The 15,623-nt window shown below is 32.6% G+C and overlaps 1 pseudogene across 1 annotated transcript in view; it reads right to left on the bottom strand.

The window, feature by feature from the left end:
- LOC143249432 (neural-cadherin-like) overlaps positions 1-2,463 on the bottom strand; it is a 353,442-nt pseudogene extending 350,979 nt beyond the window's left edge. The window contains exon 1 of the transcript XR_013027781.1: positions 2,337-2,463. The product of XR_013027781.1 is annotated as a neural-cadherin-like (transcript). The remainder of the gene's footprint in view (positions 1-2,336) is intronic.
- Between the last annotated feature and the right edge of the window lie 13,160 nt (positions 2,464-15,623).

Raw genomic sequence — 15,623 nt, 5'->3', positions numbered from 1 at the left:
TATTAGTTCATATTAAACACACATGAATGTAATTATTAACTCATCTAAGCAGCATTTGTGTGTAATGTTGGACAGAAAATTGTTTGTGATATTAAATTTTTGTCACAATATTCATGAATAATATCATTGAGAAAACAGGCTTAAAACCTGTTATTAAGTTAAATGATTTTAAAAGTTTTTCTTAAAAGTTTACATTTTACTTAACAGACCCGCTGTTGTTTTAGTTTGTTTGAAGTTAAACACAAAACTACACAATAAGCTATCTGCTCTCTGTCTATCATACTGATGCGCCACTAGTGGGCAAAGAGCTTTGAAAATATAAATTACATAATTAAGCTATTAAAATGCTACTTAACCATTCTTGATCTGTAAATTTATAGCACAATCAAGAAATGATAATCAAATTGTAAATGAAACTGGATCCCTATTAATAGAAAATGTATTTATATGGAAAACTTCTATTGAAATGAAAGCTTTATAAAAACATATAATTGTGGTTGTAGCTTGGGGCAATCATAACGAATGTGGAACAGAGCACAAGTTCCGAAAAAGTAAATATAATAGCTATAAAAAGGGACAAATTTTCTAAGGATATATATCTTTAAAACAGTAATACAAAAGAAGGAAAATTTGATATAATTCCATCATACTACTTAAAGTTTTGGAATTGATTTGTCATTTGTATTGGTTGATTGGGTGTTTGTTGCTAAGCGCAAAGTTACATATTGAACTGTGTGTGCTCAAACAATCACGAGTATCGAAACTCGAATTTTAGCTTTGTAAAACTGCAGGCGTACTTCTGAACAACTGTTTTGTTTAAAAGAAAAGTAAAGTGGAATTAGCCAAAAGCCTAGCCTAATGTTTCCTTTCTTGTACCTTAAGAATTGTTCTAAAATTAAAGTACTATATCCATATCGGTTTTAGATATTCTTACAAAGCACCATTGTGATATACCCGCATATGCTCATGTAGCTTTAGTACTTTCAAAATGTACTATAAATCCACAGATAGGTGGTTAGAAAACTTGTAAGGGAACCTAAGAAATAAACATCTATGTTACATTGTAGTAAAAACGTCCGCTGTGCAGTTTCAAGTACAATAGATAATGGATTTAAAAAACATCCATCAGAAACAGTAAAAGAAATTGTGGTAAAATGTTTCTAAAAGCTTTCAAGATTCGCTTTTATAAAAGGCAAATTTTCCTCTTTGTACCAGTGAATGAGTGTGTTCGTACTGGAATGGAGAATGTGCGTTAATCAAGGAGATCGAGACCAGAATGTTTAAGATTTATGTATTTATGTAGCTGGATAAATGTTATTTGTTCAAATAGTTGTTCCATGGATATGCATATCTTAGCAATAATAGTTACTACTTCGGGAAGAAGGATCCATTTGGGATCATCAAGTACAACTACTTCTTCACAAGTTATTTAATGAATTATCTTGGGCCTGGCATGGCCAAGCGCGTAAGACGTGCGACTCGTAATCCGAGGGTCGCGGGTTTGCGCCCGCGTCGCGCCAAACATGCCCGCCCTCCCAGCCATGGGGGCGTTATAATGTGACGGTCAATCCCACTATTCGTTGGTAAAAGAGTAGCTCAAGAGTTGGCGGTGGGTGGTGATGACTAGCTGCCTTCCCTCTAGTCTTACACTGCTAAATTAGGGACGGCTAGCACAGATAGCCCTCGAGTAGCTTTGTGCGAAATTCCAAAACAAACGAATTATCTTATTAATAATTTAAATAAATAATCAATTAGGTGGTTAAACAACACGATGTTATTCAATGAGATGGAAAGTCGCAAAATTTAGTCGAAGAATTACATGCATTTCTATGTAAAAATAACGATGTTGTGGAATATGGTACACAAATAACAAACCCAAAATAAATATTTGAAATTATTTTAAAGAGTTAATTGGATTAAGATATTTTATTACAAACATAACAATAACTCATTATTTGGAGTAATGAAGTATTTGGTTTATTTTAGGTTTATAGAAAATATGTACAAACTTTTCTCTTTTTTAGGTAGTTCCCTATCGAGCGCCTATAGACTTTATAAATAAACCTACGCCAGAGGGTAATTCTTAACTGACATACAACTGAAATTTATCATAAACTATATTCAATTACCTCTGCCTTTATAACAATATATAATAATCACATTAAAAAATACTTTAACTTCTTAAGTATTTGATGTTCGAAACACACATTTGTTTGAACTGAGCCAGACATTTAACTAATTTATATATTATAACAGTTTGCGTTACCGATTCTATTTATCATTTCATGCATGAGTATTAACTGAGGCTTATAACTTTTCAGATAGGTTTATCTTACCTTAATATTCATATTTAAATACGTCCGTCTCTTATTCCACTTAGCAGGCAACTGCTTCTTATAAATACGGAATACTCGCTTAAAACTTTGAACGCATTATCTTTTTGTGTACGCGCACACGCACCTCTGTCTCTCGAAATCCAAATAAACAGCGGACAGTCTTGTGCTTCTTTCCACCTGGTAAGAGTTCGTCTGAAAAGCCTGACATCTGTTGGTAACGATAAATATTAAATTAAAGAAAAAAGAAATGTGTGTTAGCCTAATAACCTAAAACTTCATTGTATCTTTAGTAAAATAATGAAATGTATGAGAGTGAATACTTTTATATGAGTGTAACAAGGGGTTATACAATATAGCTAATAAGTTTATTCATAAGAAATAGACAACAGAGTATTGAATAAGAATTAAATGAAAAGTTCGAACCTTACAATTTCCTTTTTTCCATATATATGTATGAAAATATACTCATATTGAAGCCTACAAATTGTGATAGACATACCACATTCATCGCGATTGAAGTATTTATTTGATGTTGCTTTTTCTTATAATGCCACTTACCTATTTTTATACAGAAATCCTTCTCAAAGTCGTTTAAGACATGCTTTGTTGATTTTAACTTTACATTATTAGTTTGTCAGATTCGTAAAACTGTATACCTTCTTTTTGAAGATAGCCAGGAAAGTGCTACTTTAGCAAGAACGTACATCACTTTACAAGTTCCACAGTTTATCTTCCATCTTTTAACTAACACTAATTCTGGCCCTCAATGGTGTAATGTTAAAAACAACTAATTCCATAATTATAATGTTTTGTTAATGTTGGGATTATAAATCAGTCTAATATATGATTTGAGAGAAACGGAAGCAACAACAACAAAAACAACGTTGGATACAAATAGATTGTACGTAGAAACAAATATTATATCCGAGAAAGAATTTCAAGACTTACTGTTAAAGTTATGGCGATTGGGTAACAGTCGTTGTCGTTTAGTAGATTGTATGACGCCTTAAACATATCATTGTGGTTCTACAGTAAGAGTACTTACGATATGAGAAGCCTCGAGAAATAAAAGCTTGACGTAATATTTGAAAAAAAGAGATAAACTGAATGTGAAATTCAATATTGCTCTTGTCAATGAAATATAGGAAAAGTTCTTACTAAATAATTATTATTTTTAAATCATTAATTTCAATCACTTTTATCATACATTTCGGTTGAAATTTGTTGCTATTTTCAGATGAGTTCTGTAAAGGACTATACGTAAAGCTATGATTTTTTTTAGTATTGTCTATCGTTGTTTGAGACTTGACTGCGTCGAGAGTTATATTTTTATTTTGTTTACTTCTGTGCTAATTTGTCTCGGTTTATTATCAGTTACATATCTGTATAGGAATTCTGTGAATTCAATTTTACTGACATACAACTTCTTCAGGTTCATTGGTTGTCAATGGACTTCATCACGAGGATGAAGGCACAAAGGTAGCCAATGTGCATCGAAAGTTCTGGAAAATAAATAGTCGAAGGTATTCGCTGTGGTTCCAGTTTAGGGGGCATTTTCTTCATGAAAACAGTCGTTGATTTTTATGTATAGCAGGAAACACGTGAACCTTTGCCGTCTTCAGTTTTCGTATATTCTTAATTATGCTACGCTGTATTCCCAGCTTCAGTGCAATGGAGTTTGAGGTGGGAGAGTCCTTTTTCGCAAACATAACATTCAATGTGTTGGTTAAAGCGTGTTTTCGAATTGACTTGGGTGTGTTTCTATGTGAGTTTCCCCACTTCGATGAAGAACATTGAAGACATCTTCGTCGAAATGCTGTGTCTTTTGGTTAATAACGTTGTACAATGTCACTTAAAAAATGTCATTTCTGAGAAAAAAACTATGACAAATTCATTAAGCGTATCACTGTCAAACGGTCGAAAACTCTATATGAGCGAATTATGTTGGTGCTAACTTCACTGCTTGAGGCAACATGTCACCACATTAGCTTATGTAAGTCGTTCGTATAAAAACTATAATCTTTATTGTAAATCTTCTTGTGTCCTGACGGATCAAAGAATTACTGATAAATATTTAATCAGAAAACAAATTATAATGAACCAAAACATAAAAACAATCACATAATATGTAAAAACAAACTACGTTTTTCTTCTTTTGTCTGTTTATTTAGTTTCATTATTTGTTCTTAATGAAACTTTATCATACTATAAGCTAAAGAATGGTACAATATGAGTGTGAAGTTAGATAAATAATGGTACAGAAATAGTATATACTACTTTACGTACCCGTTCGACACATGGAAAAGATATAGAAATCAGAACCAAACTCTGTCTCCTATAACACTCTTCGGGAACCAGTCAAAAAATCGCTAGTTACAAGCAAACTCACAAACACACATATTGCCAAATAATGGTTTAGTGTGTTATCTTATAGCAAAGCCACATTGAACTATCTGTTGTGTCCACCGAAGGAAATCCAACCCCTAATTTTAAAGTTGTAAATACCACTGAAAAACATAATGGTTTATATTCGCATCCCATTATTTAGTAGCATTCAACTTCCTTAAGTAATCTTCTTGTCTTACATAATGGTAGCCTATTTCATATTTATTAATATAATACAGTTATATGTGTCTTTTGTACTCCAGATCTCTGACTGCTTTCTTATGTGGTTCGGTGAGGACTATCTAAGACGGAACTATTATGTACTGAGCTCGCATTGTTTGCAAATTTTTTTTCTGTGACGTCTGTATTCAATTAGAGTTTAGGATTTCTTCATTGTCTGTGATTATCGCGACAATACGTTCGTTTGCTGGTAAAATTGTTATATCGTAGTTTTCCCTTAGGCTCCTGAAAGCAATTGTTTTCTATTAGATCGATGTTTTAATCGGGATTTATGTAGCATGACTGCCTCTGTTGCAAACTATGTTTCCTCAGAGAGACATACTGTTTTCTGTTGTTTCTTTTTTATGTTGCATTTTCCTTCTTTTTTTCTTCCTCTTCCAAACACCTTTTAAACGACCGCTATTTTTTCATTACTCGACACATTGACTAGAAACTTAGTAGAATTATATCTTGATCCAATTTGTCTAGTAATCATTTTCCATTTTTCTTATTTAGGCCTTTTAAGTACTTTGTCAACGGTGAAAAACCCAAAAAATGGATATTTCGGACTCCTGAGCGGTCATTTACAGCAATTAAGATGAAAACTGACATAAATATAAATGTTCGTATGCTAAATACATTGACATACAAAAATGTTAGATTTCCTCATTTTGGTGTCCTTTTAGAGGGATGAGATAAGAAAAATGCGTAATTTGGGGGATTTAACTCAATTACTTCACCATATTTCAGGAAATTTAAATGGTATTTGGTATAAAGATTGGTTTTGGAATTTTCGCACAAAGCTACTCGAGGGCTACCTGTGCTAGCCGTCCCTAATTTAGCAGTGTAAGACTAGAGGGAAGGCAGCTAGTCATCACCACCCACCGCCAACTCTTGGGCTACTCTTTTACCAACGAATAGTGGGATTGACCGTCACATTATAACGCCCCCACGGCTGGGAGGGCGAGCATGTTTGGCGCGACTCGGGCGCAAACCCGCGACCCTCATATTACGAGTCGCACGCCTTAACACGCTTGGCCATGCCAGGCCCGTGGTATAAAGATACGTTTTTTTAGAAATCTAAAATACAAATATAGATACTTTTGAATTCTTTTCTTTGCTCAAATTTTCAGTGAAGAAAGCACAATTTGGAGTTTTCGTGAACAATTAATGTATATGTCAACTAACTTCCATGCCATTTGGTGCAAAGATTTGTTTGTTCGTTTTTGAATTTCGCGAAAAGCTACACGAGGGCTATCTGCGCTAGCCGTCCCTAATTTTGCAGTGTAAGGCTAGAGGGAAGGCAGTTAGTCATCACCACCCACAGCCAACTCTTGGACTACTCTTTTACCCACGAATAGTGGAATTGATCGTCACATTATAACGCCCTCACGGCTGAAAAGGCGGGCATGTTTGATGCGATGGGGATTCGAACCCGTGACCCTCAAATTACGAGTCGAACGCCTTAACTCACCTAGCCATGCCGGGCCTGGAGTTGTAGATACGTTTAGTTTTGTACGAAACTCCTCGACAAAACAAACTCTTTCCCAAAAAGAAATTATCGGTATAAGAATGAGAACTGAATTTTTTTCTTTACTTACCAGGCTCTTTATTATGAAATTTTCACCTAGTTTCACTTATTTACATACGTGGAATATATGCTAAGCATATAAAGTTCCTGGTGAACGCTTAAGGTCTATAAATGCTGAGATACACACATAGAGTGGTTAGTATATAAAGAATTATAATAGTAAGAATTTTACTAACTTTCACAGCAATACGACTTTCGGGAACCACCTAGCAGAAACGTCGTTAAAAAAATACCATTTTATAAAACAACTGTTTAAACAATCAAAGACTATCAGCGTTGACAATCGAAAGAGAATTGACCTGCTATTAAAACAAAAAATAGCTGTAGCTGTCAATACCTATCTGCTGATCGAGGGAGAAAAAACCTTACTCAAACTTTCCAAATATCGCAGACATCTTACAATGTTTCAGTTGAACGTTTTCTTTATTATAAGTCAAAACTTAACTACATCCAACCACATTAGAGTAAAAGATGTCACAAAAATTGGCATTTGATAATCGACTACCTATATAAAAATCTCTTTCTCAGACGCAGACAGGAAATTATTAGGTTAAAAGTGCACCTAAGCATTGTAAGTGATTATTTCTAACCTACGATATCTTACTTTATTACTATTGTTCAAAATTGCTTCAAACAGCATCATAGTGACTACCTCCATCTTCCAGAACAACATCAGACTTTGATCCGTTCGAACATTATGAGATTAACTTGAACGTTTTCCATCAGTATAATGACTGCAAATCAAACTCCTTGACACAATGAGAAATAATTGTTTCAATAATTTAATTTAGGCTGGTTTTGAAATCCTAAACGTTTAAACACACTGCATAATTACTTTTTTGGCATTTTTCGCTTCACCATATACCATGTCATTATTCTCATTTTGTATCTAATAATAAAATATTTCATATCTTCCTTTTATCATGTGTCTCTTTTTTAATTATGTTTGCTCTTAGAGCAAATGCACGTTTTAGAGTTCTAAAGCAGTTCCACTGGGAGGACATTTCTAATGTAACTATTTTGTACAACTTACGGGACAGACAGTTTAAAACAATTTGAATGATTCAAATTATGTTAAACGCTTTTATAAAATCAATGCTGAAATAAGTGGATAAAAATTGTTCATATTTTGTCTTTTCAAGATGTTTCGATTCCACTGTTCATTTATTTTCTGTTGTATTGCAGTCAGTTTGGTTTGAATTTTGCCCAAAGCTACATGAGGATTATCTGCACTAGCCGTCCATAATTATGCAGGGTAAGACTTGAGGGAATGCAGCTAATCATCACCACCCACCGCCAGATCTTGGACTACTCTTTTACCAACGAATAGTGGGATTGACCGTTACATTATAACGCCCCCACGGCTGTAAGGACGAGTATGTTTGGTGCGAGCGAGATTCGAACCCACGAACCTCGGCTTACGAGTCGAACGCCTTAACACGCTTGACCACGCCGGATCTGTAAAATTGGTTAAAATATATATTATTTTGTGTCATCAAACTGACTACAATGTCCGACATGGCTAAGTGGTTATGGCACTCGACTCGTAATCCGAGGGTCGCTAGTTCGACTAGTTGCCTTCCCTCTTGTCAAACACTGCTAAATTAGGGACGGTTAGTGCAGATAGCTCTCGAGTAGCTTTGCGCGAAATTAAAAAAAAAACAACCAATTTTATAAAATCCGCATAGTACACTCTTGATAAAGAAACGTTAAATACAAAATAATAACAGATAACAGTTCAACAATAAAATTTGAATAAATATACAGTATTAAACATCAAATTCGATTACACTGGCCTGTGATAGTCTTATTGTCTTGAAATTGTTTACATGTTTTACAGTAGTTCCTGTACGCTTAATTAAAAAATAATTTCCATTTTTCTCCATCACGTACAGATTTCTCCCAAAAGGTTATATATAATTTTATACAAGTGAAATATTTTCAATGAAATCGGATAAGATTTTGTTATGCTTAAAATGTTGAGAACCAATGGATGTACGTTTTTCTAGACCAATTGCGATATAAACCTTATCGATCGTTCTAATAGTAAAAATGTTCATTGTGCTAAACGAAATAATAATTTGATCTAAGTAAGAGTTGTTTTCTTCTCATTTTGTAAAAAAATTCTTAAGTGACAAAAAAATGAATATTATTTTAGAAATCTGTGTAGCTGAATGAGAGAAAATCAAATCAATTATTAAAAGCTAAAAACAACTTTTAAAGTTTAAATTCGCCGGCCTGTATTATGAATCTGCCACTTTTTAAGTGATACAGATGTTCAAAAGTGGAACTACATACGTTGTTTTTATTAATAAACAAATGTAATTTGTTAATTGTACTGCTCCCGCCTTGGGTATCAAACCTCGGCTTGGTGGTTATAATACCTTTGACTTGCTGCTAATACATCACAAAGAACTGTACAAATGAAAATAATTTTTAAAAAAATATTTGACATCTGATATTTTCATATCGTTTGCCAAATAAATATGCTGTTACTGGTTAAAAATAAGAAATAGGGGTAAATACGTTACTCTCCATTTACTTTTCAACGATTACTTTCTTGATTTCTTAGTCTATCTTTTATTTAAGGAATATTCAGGTGAGATTTTATGATGTTCCTAAAATTCACTAAGGAAAAGTGTTTTTCATGGATGCGACTAGGAAGCGAAGCATCACAAATTAAAGTTCTTTTAAGCTTATTAATGTTTTACCTCCTTGCATAACATCCGCAGAAATAATCTCCTTAAAATGTAACCTTTATATTTATTTAAAAGCGCAAACAATTTTTTTCCTTTTAAATTTTAGTCTTCTTACCTATTCCACGATTTAATTTGTTAGTGTCGGGCCCGGCATAGCCAAGTGTGTTAAGGCGTGCGACTCGTAAGCCGAGAGTCGCGGGTTCGAATCCCGGTCGCACCAAACATACTCGCCCTTACAGCCGTGGGGGCGTTATAAAGTTACGGTCAATCCCACTATTCGTTGGTAAAAGAGTAGCCCAAGAGTTGGCGGTGGGTGGTGATGACTATCTGCCTTCCCTCTAGTCTTAAACTGCTAAATTAGGGACGGCTAGCACACATAGCCCTCGCGTAGCTTTGTGAAAAATTCAAAACAAGCAAACAAACAATCTTTAGTGTTATTATCGCCTTTCTTTAAAAATAGAAATAAGTAAAACTGTTTCGGTTATTAAATGTGCCAAGCATTCGGTATCTTTTAAGAAATTTTTGAAGAAAAAATTCAACAAAAATTTGTAGCACAGCCGAAAATTTATACAATAATATATCTGGAAAGTATTTGTTGAAGTATGACATAAGTTATTAATATGTGTTAAACTGTATATCACATATTGTATAAATTGTTGCTTATTATAAGTTATCTCGGACAACCTGTAATTTATTATGACTTGTGTTTAGAAATTAATCAAATGTCGATATCTATCAAATTTATCACATTTGCGTGTTTTTTTTTCTTATAGCAAAGCCACATTGGACTACCTGCTGAGCCCACCGAGGGGAATCGAACTCCTGATTTTAACGTTGTAAGTTCGTCGACTTACTGCTATACTACAAACATTCCTGGCGAAATATCTGTAGTTCCCCGATTAATAAACATTAACCACAGTTATAGCTTCCGAGGTTTATAGTATACCAACTGTAGCAAACCAGCAATATATACTGTCTCTTCGTGTTACATAGGTTACCTCTTATTAGCTTCAGAGAAGAGTTTCTAGAAATTTCAGCTGAGACAACAATAGTGGTATTTACATACGCTGTTGATTCTTACACTTGAGAATCTTCTACAAATTTAGCGAGTAAGCAGGAATTTCACGTTTAACAGTATGAATTACATGCATTTCTAAATATATATTTAACTTACACAAATGTCAGTATTAAAATAAATATATAATAGTGAATCCATCAGTTTAAAAGTTGGCGTTAGACAATTTTAAACTAAGATATAATATATAAATTAATAAAAATCCATTGAATATAATGCATTATGAAAAATTATGCAACTGCAATAATTATGACAATATATAAAACAATCAGTACAAATAACCTAATGATCATAAAATTACATAACACGCGAAACTGCATCAACAAAAGTACTATCTTTAGGTAAAGCCACAAAAAAATCAATAGTCACACGCCTGAGGCGTTTCTCGGAAGCTGGAATAAATTTCAAAGAATTTTGTTGTCGTGTTTTCCAACTAGTTGACAGATATGGTAACGTTTACAAAACTAAGTAACATCTGGCCTAATTTTTGACCAAAAGAAATGTCTCATATTTTTGTCACGTATTTTATCAATATCTAAATAACCTTTCATGGGCTGTTCATGGACAAATTTCAAGATTTCAGTAGTATATGCTTTGGGAACAAAGATTTTTAAACTATAGGCCACTCTTCATAGCTGTCACCTCTGGTGGTCTCCATTTCCTCATAAGTACACAATGTTTTTAGAAAATAACCATTTTGAACTTCCTCCAATTAATCTTTTAAGAGTGAATATTTAAACAACAAAAACATCTTTGGTTATTTTCTTGCTTGGTGATTAATTTACTTCTAGCAAACGGTACTTCACCAGATGAATTAAATCCCTCACCTCTATCATTATCACTCACCAAGGAATTGTCATTAGAACAATTATTCACAAGATTCTTATCAGATCCAAATAATATCTGAGACAGATTTATAATATCGTCCTCTGAATACGTGTCTATCATTTTAGCTTAATTCTTTAGTCTGAGCTCGAGTTACAGAACACTAAGGAAACATACCGGGATTCTCCTCAGCAACATCATCTTTAGGTGAAACAGTGATCCGCTGCTCGCTGACAATTATGGATTCGGCCACAACTTTTTCCCCAATAAAGTCGTTTCTCAACAATAGTGATACACCCTTAATTGGTAGAGTAGGTCTTACTACATCCACAGTTTGTCCCGAAACTAGGTCTGATGCTAAATAAATATTATGAAGAGGAACATGAACAAAGCCACCACTGGCAGAGCTCGAATTTAACAGCAATATACCTTCTAACAACAATGATTGAGTCGCGATAGTATCACGTAACATAGGTATGGATATTGGATCAGCAGTTTTGTCAAAGACACAGAATCAACAAACATAAAAGGTCCTAATTCCTCCCTAACTACATCACCTTTACACCAGTGGCCAAATCAACAACACCAGGTGATCTGGTAAAACAACGTCTATATGTGGAAACGAAAGCACTGGTTGTTGCTTCGTTTTCTTTTTTCTTTCTCAAACACCAAAAACCGGACATAACATGACAGGTTTAATTTTTACAAAAATGGCAGAAAGGCCTTGATGATTTTTGTGAAGTTTTAATCCGACTGTATGAAGATCTCGAAGTAAATAATCTAGAATATTTTATAAGATTGACAGAGAATGTGCTCAGTATTGTACGCCTATTTATCATAAAACATTTTGTTTATCGGTGATCATGATATGAGAGAACGTTATCTACTAGACACTTTTATTGTTGTATATAAGAATTAGATAACTGTAACTTATGGAGAATTATATGATAATATGTTATGACTTTACTTTATTTATGTTACAACAGGGAACATTACCAAATCCTCGTAAATCTTATAACAACTTCGTTGACGATTGTCATGTAAGTACTAAAACTATATTATACCTAAGTACTTACACTTTGAAGTTGAAATACGTATAGATTTTTGGTGAGTTATATTTGTAAAGAAAGGTAGTATTAACGACAAATATGCGAGTCCTAGATTGAAAGCAAAAAGAACCAACTTATAAATAGTAAATAATTTCCTGGTGTACCATGAAATATTGATAATTTCTTAAATGTACATTTGGTGTTTTGTATTGTTAATTACTGTGAAATGCAAGACTTTAGAAAAACGATCAATCACGTTGGTGAATACTTCATGTGAAACTACAGGAATCCTCTTTATAAACTGATTTCATGTAAAGGATAATTATATCTTTCCTTGCAGATCATACCATTTGCCATGAGATGCTAAAATTTAGAAGTGTATCACAATATTGAAAAACGTCCACTTTAATATTCATGATATGTACTTTTCCAGTGATAGAGTGATGAAACAAAGTATTTAACACATTTTATATCCTTTATATTGTACTAAAGCTACAATTAATGTTCTTGTTGTTATTTATCAGATGAAACATGTTTGTTTTTGTTTTCATTATATGATGAAGAATGGATTATTTCTCAAGAAGCAGTTAGATAACTGATGAACAAAGATTGGTAAGAGAGTACAAGTTAGCAGAATGCATAGCAAGAATTGTACTTTAACTTAGATATAATATAATCTGGGAGATCCAGTATTTCTAATCCATATATATTTTAGTTTGTGTTATTTGTAAATATCAAATTTTATTATGCTGACAGCTTGTCAAACAATTTAACCCACCTTGTAAGATGGATGATACTATCATTTTTCTGCGTGTCTAAACAATCACACCTTCAAAAATTTAGACTATGTGTAGATCTTTGTGTGTTTTAATTGTAAAATTATATTTAAGTGACGAATACATGAGTTCCAGGTCAAAAACAGAAAATAGTAACTTAGAAGCAGGAAATAATTTCCTATTGTGTCATCAAATATTGAGAATTTTATTAATGTATATTTAGTGTTTTATTTTTTATCTGTATGTAAAGTGTAAGAATACATGAATTTGTTTTGCTGACTGTTAAGTTCAGTGACACAAAATCCGTTCTTCATTGTCAGAGTTAATGCACAGTGGGCATACAAATTTGTTTTGGTTGCAAAGTTTATTCTGTAATGATAGACAGACAACAAGAAGGGTTTATAAATGTGAAATAAAAGCTATGTATTTTCTTGATTTTATCGTAAGAAACAATAAATTAAAATAGTTTGTCAATATTTTTATCACAGCTATTTTGTTTGTTATTAAAATCTTCAAAGATAGAATACATGCACATGATTATGATACATCTTGGATAAAGGCATCTTTCTCTAGTGTATCCCAGGAAGTTTCATTGATGGGACCTGATAAATGTAACTGGATTGCTCTTTGATTAAACGTAGATTGAACAATAAATATATGCATTCTTGTTAATGAGGATTTCAAATATAATCATATACATTCATCATCATTTAAGATGTTACAAGAATGATAAGTTTGACTGCGCTCGTCGATTTCACGTATTTCACAATGTTCTTTCTTCACTGCTTGTAAAATACGGAACATTTGTACAGCATATATTTTATTAAAATTGATTAATTTAATTATTTGATTTATTTTCATTATGGGGTATAATATTTCAGTAAGTATTAAAATAAAAAATCTGTGCACATTAATTCTATCATTTTAAGTTTTATAAAACAAAGAGAACTTTATTAGATGTCATGTAAATACCATGGTAATAAAATCTATATTCAAATACATTAGTGTGGATATTATTAACACACAGAGCAAAAAACTACACGATTTCGTCTTTATAGAAGAAAATCTTGTTCGTTTGTGCTCTGTACAGCTATGCTAATGGTTGGGATACAGTTTTTAAATTCCACCCATTCTGTTGAAAACAAAAAAGTAATACCTTCCTTCAGTGTATGTAGTTTTCCTTTTGCAAAGTCCTCGTACTGTCTAATATGAATACAGTACTGTTTCATTATAACGCTACCTTTGAGAGCCGTGTACACCAGAGAATGATATAGGTGGAGGAGTGTTATAACCAGCTGGTCAAGAAGGCACTGATGCTGAACATGAAAGGATTTATCAGAATGCTAAAACATTCAATTAAATAAAATAACTGTTCATTTACCTGAGTAAAACAGACATAAAAACATAGATAAGATAAAAACTATAATATAAAATAAAATATCAATACAAACTGTTCGTTATTCTAGAAACAAGCCACACTCATGTTTACTTATTTTTATAAAAAATGCATACAATTTAGTTTATTTTGTTTCGAGCCTTTTGCTGGACATATGTAGAGCATTGTATATATGTATCATAGTTCCTGGAATAGCTCCCATTCCAACTAGTATAAATCTTCTTCTAGGTGTTCAGCCAAACACAACTCTAAACCTGCTGCAATACCATTTTCTCTTTAATGACGTAAGTTATGACCAGATACAGATAAGTTATGAAATCTCTTATGGATCCTCCAATAGCCATTAGTTTCTTAAATTTTGGGGAACCAAGAATTCCACAGCATTATATCTCAGAAAGTGTTATAACTGGTGGTTCTATAATGAAGCAATACTGCATTCAAATTGTTCTCGTAAGTTACCAGGGTGATGTAACAGTCGTTTCCAATACGATAAATATTAATATTTTAAACATACTATAGGTAGCGAGTATATCAGGTTATGATAAAAAGGTTTTATAAGAAAATCGCAGAACACTATTTTGTAACTCATTATCTTTCTATAAAATGTAACAGTCGAAACGTTATAATTAAAAGTCCGTTATGTTCATGTGTGTATTTGAAAATTACTAAATTTAAATATACGTAACGTTTTGAAAGATGCGGAAACAAACACGTAATGCTGTTTTCAATGTGACTAATGGTCAAAGGTTAAAACTTGTCATCTACTGTTGAAATAGACCACACTGTATGTGTTTTATCATGTGAACATGTCTGTATTTCCTTCAAAACAGTGGTCTTAATATTAGATAGTCTCAAAGTTTTGTGAAATTTTAATTTTTTATTGCAAATGAATGGATAAACATTAAGTTATTCATTTATTATAATTAGTCGCAGCAAAATGAATTACCATAAATGTTAAAATGCGAATGACTTAGAGAATTAACATAAACTATGCAAGTGAAAGAATAAGTTTGTTTGTTTCAGGATGATAAAGATATGTAAATTATATTATTGTTATAATAACTGCATCATTCAAATAATGAATAATATATGTTATAATAATTGATTTGTAAAATGGAAACAGCAAATTTGCTAAAACCCCATGGACAGTACAATTGCCTTGGAAATTGTGTTTTTACTTTAATCTTTAAAATACATAATTAAATATTGACATTGACGCTGTAATAACATGTAGAAATATAGTAACAGCATTAGACCTTGTAAATCGCATGT

This window comes from Tachypleus tridentatus, chromosome 1, assembly GCF_004210375.1.
Source record: "Tachypleus tridentatus isolate NWPU-2018 chromosome 1, ASM421037v1, whole genome shotgun sequence".
NCBI lineage: Eukaryota > Metazoa > Arthropoda > Merostomata > Xiphosura > Limulidae > Tachypleus > Tachypleus tridentatus.
The sequence above is the reverse complement of the archived record's forward strand: the minus strand, read 5'-3'. Positions and strand labels throughout refer to the sequence as shown.